Raw genomic sequence first — 7,054 nt, 5'->3', positions numbered from 1 at the left:
TACATTTTTGTTACAGTAACTATTCAGGCATTAAGTCTTTTGTCTCTAGCCAGGGAGAGCGGACTAGGCCGCAACAGGTTGTCAAGTGTTAAGTGTTTGCTGCTCTCAAAGGGGACACTGCTTTGGTTATAGTACCCACAAGGCTGCCTACAATGGTTCCATTTTAGAGACCTAGTGCCCTCAGGCAAGCACGAAGTACTTACCTGCAGGTAAAACAGGCCTACACAAACAAAAATAACTTTGATTTTTACCTGAGAACTAAGTAAAACATTTAAAGCTTACAAAATATTGCTTTCAGTGTGTTATACCCAATTCTCAAAACATGGTATGTGCAGTATTGGTTTCAGGGATATTATAAATGCCCTGCCACACAGATTGGAGACATCAGCATCCACTTTATTTTCAAACCTAACTATATCAATTTCTTGCCATTTGAGGCTCCCAGTGAGTTCCTACAGGGAAACTAGTTCATTCTTATGTGTATTTTTTGTCGTTACCCTGGCTGTCCCTTGAACTCACAGATCTGCCTGCCTCTGCCTAAGTGTGGGGATTAAAGGCATGTGCAGACACATCTGGCTCAAACTAGCTCATTCTAAATTAAATATATAGCCCAAGGTCAGTTTTTAGGACTTAGATTCTGTGTGGTTTGTGGTGCTGTCTGCCACAGGGTACTTGAACCATCACTCCTATTCACTGCACAATTAGGGAAATGTAGCTATCCTTTAGTGAGTAGGCGGGAAAATGAAGGCTGAGGTGGTATGGTCCCCAAGCCTGCAACTTCCCACGGGTTATCACGGGTTATCTGTATTTTGTCTACTCTAATCCTTCATGAGTAGCTTGTGAAATTAACCACAGTAGCTACTGCTAGTGTTGGCTGTAACTTGGCTCATCCAACAGTGGTTCTCAACCTGTGGGTTGAGATCCCCTTGGGGTCACAGATCATATCCTACATATATATTTACATTGTAATAGTAACAAATTTAGCTTTGAAGTAGGCTAGCTCAGGTGAGAAACTAAGCAGAGAACACATAGGTCTCCCATGTTCAATCTCACCCAGCTACCCCTGCAAGCTGTAAACCTCCAATGGAAAGCTAGATTAACATCTCCAAAGGAATGTGTGGGTTCTGGCAGAGATACCGACAAACTTTTTGCAAAAAAAGAAGCACCATGCAACTAGTACACACCTTTAAATCTAAGTTTTGAGTTTGAGGGCAGCCAGGATTACATAGATCCCAGTCTTGAAACAAAACAAAACCAGGTGGGGGAGGGCAATGAGGACTGGTGAGCAGTATCCTTTGACTTCTACCCCTGCAAAATATTACATTTGTTTGTACTCAAATTTCTACTTTAAATGGACTTACTCAGAATCCAACAAATGCATACCTACTTCCTTTTCCATCTTTGCACTGCTCATGTCTGTAATTTTGCAATCTGAGCATTAAAATTACAACATAAAAGCATAAAGGTAGTGTTAACATTTTGAAAAGATTGCTTGCCCTGGGATGTCAGACGCCCTAGAGGTTGTGAGCCTCCATGAGTGCTGGGAACCAAACCCAGGTCCTCTGCAATAGCAAGTGGTCTTAAATGATGAGCCAGCTCTCCAGCCTGTTGTGAATTTTTCTAAATTTTAATTTTTAAACGCACCTTGTGCCTCTTTTGGCTAGTGCACGTGCCACCAGGCAGTTTCAGCCTGATGCTCATCTTATTGATTAGTTTCACTGGCCCAATTAGAAGCAGAGCAATGGTAAAGGTCCCATCCTCCAGCTTCCTCTGCCCATACCCCACTTAAGATCTTGTCATTTCGGAGGCACATCTACAGGCCACCAATTTCAGGAAAAAAAAAAAAAACAAAAAAAACAAGATGTTCACACAATGTAACAGCTACCAGCAACCCCACAGAAATAGTCATTTATACTGTGCTGTCCCTGGCCACATGTGGCCGAGTACTTGTGACAATATAGCTAATAAGGTTATAGCAAACTGCTTGAGTTGTCTACTTTGTCAGAGAACTTTTAAACTTTAAAGCTATTGTGTAAATAGAAACAATAGATATTTAAGACACACTTGTAACATTACTTGAAAACCTCTTGATGACTTTGTATCTTGATCCAGAGTCTGCCTGAATAATCAATCACCCAACTTTGTATCCTTGAATCTGGCTTTTTAAACGAGACCAGTTTTGAAAATTAAAAGGCACAGGTAAAGGTTCCATGCAGCCTAAGTTAGATTCTTAGCATCACATACACCGTCTATAGGCACCATACAGAAGCTTGGAAAGGCCAAATAACCTGGTGGCTGGCACCAGGCCTAACAGCCTAAGTTCAATCCTAGGAATCCACACGGTAGGACAGACTGCTCCAAGTAGTTCCGACCCCCACACTCCAGTAATAAGGACAAACAAGTGACCAATTAAAGAAAAAGACCATCATGGAGTTGACACAAGAAACGCCTTTATTCAAGATTATGGAAAATTACTCACAGGCAACAATGTACAGGTTAAAACACCCTGACTGCTAGCACATGACTGGCTACGAGCAAAATACTTGTCCTAGCAGGCAGACCAGATACAAACATTCTAACGATATAGCTCGACCGTATTAAAATCCCTTTTGTTTGCACCTTTAAAACCCCACACGTCATAGCCAGGTGGGATCTGATTCTACCACAGCCAGACATACAGCGAAGGGGTGGGATCCTAGTACATTGGTAAAAACTCTAGGAAATTACCTTCAGTGTAATCTAGTACTGCAAGGCTATTCAAGCATACTCTCACATGGCCCCCATTCTCTGTGAATGGACTTCACCTACTTCAGCTTTGACACTAATCCTCTGGTGGGATACAGGCAAGCCTGGTCTACATGTTAAGAGTACTTCACCTGGGAGCCATTCGGCTCAGGAGTTTCTTTCCCGTAGTCTTTAACCTATAAAAGAATAAAAATGTTTCAAGTAAGTGGAAAATACTCAACTATATCCTTTTCAGCTGTCCTAAAATCTAATTTCTAGAAAAGCAAATGTACCCTTTTCTTCTGAACTTTTTCCTAGAATCGAATTAAACTTAAGTAGGATACTTTTTCAGTTCTATGTCACTACCTAGTAATCGCCAGGTCGAAAATGAGCACAATCAAGTTTTTAAGTGAAACTTCTGGTTCATCTGTGACTCCAGACAGGATCCAAAGAGGAGGTGTAGTTTTCCTCTCTGGGTTTTATGGAGAGTTCCTTTACCCTTCTGTGTTAGCCTCTTAAAGTACCGCGACAACCTTAAAAGGGCACAGGAAAGGGCGATTCTACGCAGGCCAACAAAGACAGGCCTGGAACCTCAGTCTTCTCGGCCACGTGGCCTGCGCCTTTCTTCGATCAATGCCGAAACCTACCTGCGCTTGTGTCCGAGGCAGCAGCAGCACGGCTGGGCAGTGGAGACCGGCTCGGGTGGGTCGGCCTGCAGAGGGAAAAGGGCGGTGGTCAGGGCACCCGGGACGGACAGCTAAGAGGGCATTGTGTCTCGCGCAGCCCTGGGCTGGGCACGGCCGCCCGCCCCCCGGGCCGCCGAGAACTGCTCTACCCCTCCGTTCTGGCCGCCGGGAGCAGCTGAGCTCGGGGCGGGCAAAGCTCGAGGGGACACGGGGACATCGTGACACCCTCCCGCTGGGACACTCACCGCCAAGTCCGGGACAGAAAGACCGAGCCCGTGCGCGTTGCGCTAATACAGCCACCGGGAAGAGGGGCGGAGCTGGCCCGAAACCTGCAGCCAACCAGCCGGCCGCTTGGAGGAGGCAGAACAGGAAAAGGAGAGTAGCCAATCTTCAGAAAGACAGTGGGCGGGGCTGGTAGAGCAATCCAATCGCCTGGACGTTTCGGACCAGGTAGGGTGGAGCTTGACTTCCAGAAGCAGGTTCTCCACCCACTGCGGTGTTAGAGGCATTCCTTTCCTAAAGCTGTGCTGGGTTCTACCTGTGTTCCGACTTAGATCCGGTCTTGTTCAGCTGGTTCACTCCCAAGCCCCTCCTTAATTCTGAAGGTCCTACCTTTTTCTGTGTTCGTGGAGAATAATCATCAAGGAGAAGGGTTGGAGGAGAGGTGGGGAAGTTCTCTTGTTCTGAACAGAGCTCTACCACAGAGCTACCTCCACAGCCCTTTTGAGACAGGGTCTCTCCTAGGTGCCCAGGCTGCTTTCTAACTTGTGTAGCTTAGGGTATGCTTCAAACTTGTTATCCTCAGCGCTCAGTGCTGGAATTGCAGGCATGCGTGCAGCTCTACACCTTGGCTATTTCTTTGTTTTGTTTTTAGTGGTCCTGTGTTGAACGTAGAGCCTGGCGTCTCTGATCCCAAACTCTTATTACTTTGAAACTAAATCCCAGGCAAGACTGTAACTGCACCCCACCCCACCCAAAACCAAAACAACAACAAAAACGCGCAGTGGTGGCACATGCCTTTAATCCCAGCACTTGGGAGGCAGAGGCAGGTGGATTTCTGAGTTCGAGGCCAGCCTGGTCTACAGAGTGAGTTCCAGGACAGCCAGGGCTACACAGAGAAACCCTGTCTTAAACAAACAATCAAAAAGAAAAGAAAAAAAAAAGAAAAAAAAAAAACCCAAAAGATTGTAACTTTCTGTCCTCCTGCCTCAGCCTCCTGAGTAGAAGGGACTACAATTCTTCACCAGCAGGCCTGGATGTATTCTTAATTTATTTTAATGAGAATTTCCACGGTGTGAGATGATTTTATTTGTAAGGTTTTTAGAATAATAATAATTTTTAAAAATTGGAAAGAAAGTAAATTTTCAAACTTGTATTAAAACTAAAAAAGTTCAAAGAGCCAGGCTCATGCGTTCTTCTCTCAGCTAAAAATCTAGCCATTCATCCCAGACCACGTGCTTCTCATACTAATCTATCATCTTTGTGTGTTGGCGAGAAGGGAGTATTTTAAAGCAAATCTCAAGCCTCGTTTATTTCACCTCTTAATATTTCAGTATTTATTTCAGAAGAAAAGAAGCAATCATGCCTGAGGACAATGCCAATGTGATTGCTTTAAAAAACAGCCGCTCCAAGTTCACACGCAGATTATTGAGATACAATGTTACTTCACAATGTGTTCCTTTCAATAAGGACTCAGACAAAGTCTATTCATCATGCTCACTTGTGTTTCTTTAAAGCCTCTTTTAGTCTAGAAAAAATGATGACCTACTTTGTCAACTTGCTTTGACTTTTTAGGTAACTTTTTGAGATTGAACTCAAGTGTTATAAGTCACCCTTCTAAGTATACAAATCAGTGGGGGTTTTTTAATATTTGTCAAGGTTTTATAATCATCTTCATTGTCTACTCCCAGATCATTTGCACAGTCTGTGTTTTATTGGAAAAAGAAGCCCCATGGGGCTGGAGAGATGGCTCAGCAGTTAAGAGCACTTGCTTCTCTTGAGGGTTCCTACCACCCACAAGCTGTAACTCCAGCCTCTACAGGCCTCTTTGGACACCCACAAATTCACACAAACACACACACATAAAAGTAAATAGTAAATTTTTTTAAATTGGAAATAGTCACTTCTAAAGTTTTCATAGAAATGGAATCACACATGTGACCTTTTTTGTTGTTATTTTGAGACAGGATTTCTCTGTGTAGTCCTGGCTGTCCTGGAACTTGCTTTTAGAACAGGCTGGCCTTGAATTTACAGAGATTCTCTTGCCTTTGCCTCCTGAGTGCTGAGATTAAAGGCGTGCCCCACTGCTGCCCGGCCTTACTTGGTCCTTTTAAAACTAGCCTTTCTTCATTTGAAACTTGTTTTCAAGCTTTCTTCATGTCATATCATGCATCACGTCTTAAAAGGAATAACAATTTGTTTAGCCATTCTTCAGGCTTTGTATAGTCTGTTTTCTGGATCCTGCAGTCTTGGGTAACCTTGAACCCCTGGTATGTAGCCACAACTAGCCTCCTTATCTTCTTGATCTTCTTGCTTGCAGAGATTACAGGCAGGCATGAGCAACCACACTTTTGTTTTTAACTCTAGAGACCAGACTACTTCTGGAAAGTTTGCCTCTTGTAGGGTTTGACTGATTATTTATTTCTTGTGTTATTATTTGTTTTTTCTTTTCTTTTTTTTTTTTTTTTTTTTTTTTTTTTTTTGTTTTTCGAGACAGGGTTTCTCTGTGTAGCCCTGGCTGTCCTGGAACTCACTCTGTAGACCAGGCTGGCCTCGAACTCAGAAATCCACCTGCCTCTGCCTCCCAAGTGCTGGGATTAAAGGCGTGCGCCACCACAGCCCGGCCTGTTTTTTCATATAAACTTGAGAGAAATGTCATGCTCTTGATTGTCAAACTTTAGTACATAAAATAAATCCCCTGGTCTGTTTGCTAGAGGTGCAGGGTTCTAGGCCATATTACCAGAGAGTAGTTAAACAGGAAAAAAATAGATTTATTTTTATTTTTTATGTGTGGGCATTTTGCCTGCATGTATGTCTGTGTACCAGGAGTATGCCTGGTGACAAGGAGGCCAGAAGAGGGTGTCAGATTACCATGTGGGTGCTGGATGGGACCTTGGGTTTTCTGGAAGAGCAGCCAGTGCTCTTAAGTGCTGAGCCATTTCTCAAGTCCCAGAGAATGATTAGATGCTCTCTGCGGAGCCTGACACTCTGCATCTTTAACTCATCAGTTGCTTGGTTCTCGGATACTGAACATAATTTGTTATATAAACAAATATATAAAAACACTATTTAAAAATAAATCCTAAATGTCCCTAAATCTTGACTCTAGCAGAACTTAGCGTTACACAGGAAAGGCCATACAAATATCTGTCGGGTCTCTAATACTTTTAAAACATAAATTTGCCAATACTACTTTTAGAATTACTAAAACGGGCCTAAGCTTGGAGGTAAAGCTGGACCTTGAAAGAATTATGGCCTTGAGAATTATGTGTGGTGTTTATTAACCTCCCTGCTCTGGGCCAAGTTAGGTTTATAGGTGATGAAAGCCAGGTGGTCTATAATAACTAATTTATCATACATGTCTTTATAGTTTTGACCTCTATATTTCCAAATGCACTCTGGTTAGTTAATTAGGGAAAACTGAT

The 7,054-nt window shown here is 43.2% G+C and overlaps 1 long non-coding RNA gene and 1 other non-coding gene across 3 annotated transcripts; both read right to left on the bottom strand.

The window, feature by feature from the left end:
- Positions 1 to 2,428: 2,428 nt before the first annotated feature.
- LOC117713083 (uncharacterized) lies at positions 2,429 to 3,737 on the bottom strand. 2 transcript variants are annotated; one of them, XR_004607363.2, is made up of 3 exons: positions 3,656 to 3,737; positions 3,372 to 3,436; positions 2,429 to 2,921 (listed from the first exon to the last, which is right to left on the bottom strand). It is a non-coding gene; the product is annotated as an uncharacterized LOC117713083 (long non-coding RNA). The 2 variants fall into 2 exon arrangements; XR_013111887.1 differs by lacking the exon at positions 3,656 to 3,737 and having other exon boundaries at positions 3,372 to 3,649.
- Positions 3,150 to 3,270, bottom strand: LOC117713237 (small nucleolar RNA SNORA26). Its single transcript, XR_004607410.1, has one exon. It is a non-coding gene; the product is annotated as a small nucleolar RNA SNORA26 (small nucleolar RNA).
- Positions 3,738 to 7,054: the final 3,317 nt, after the last annotated feature.

This window comes from Arvicanthis niloticus, chromosome 7 (genome assembly GCF_011762505.2).
Source record: "Arvicanthis niloticus isolate mArvNil1 chromosome 7, mArvNil1.pat.X, whole genome shotgun sequence".
Taxonomy (NCBI): domain Eukaryota; kingdom Metazoa; phylum Chordata; class Mammalia; order Rodentia; family Muridae; genus Arvicanthis; species Arvicanthis niloticus.
Note: the sequence above shows the minus strand (reverse complement) of the source record. Positions and strands in the feature narration are given on the sequence as shown.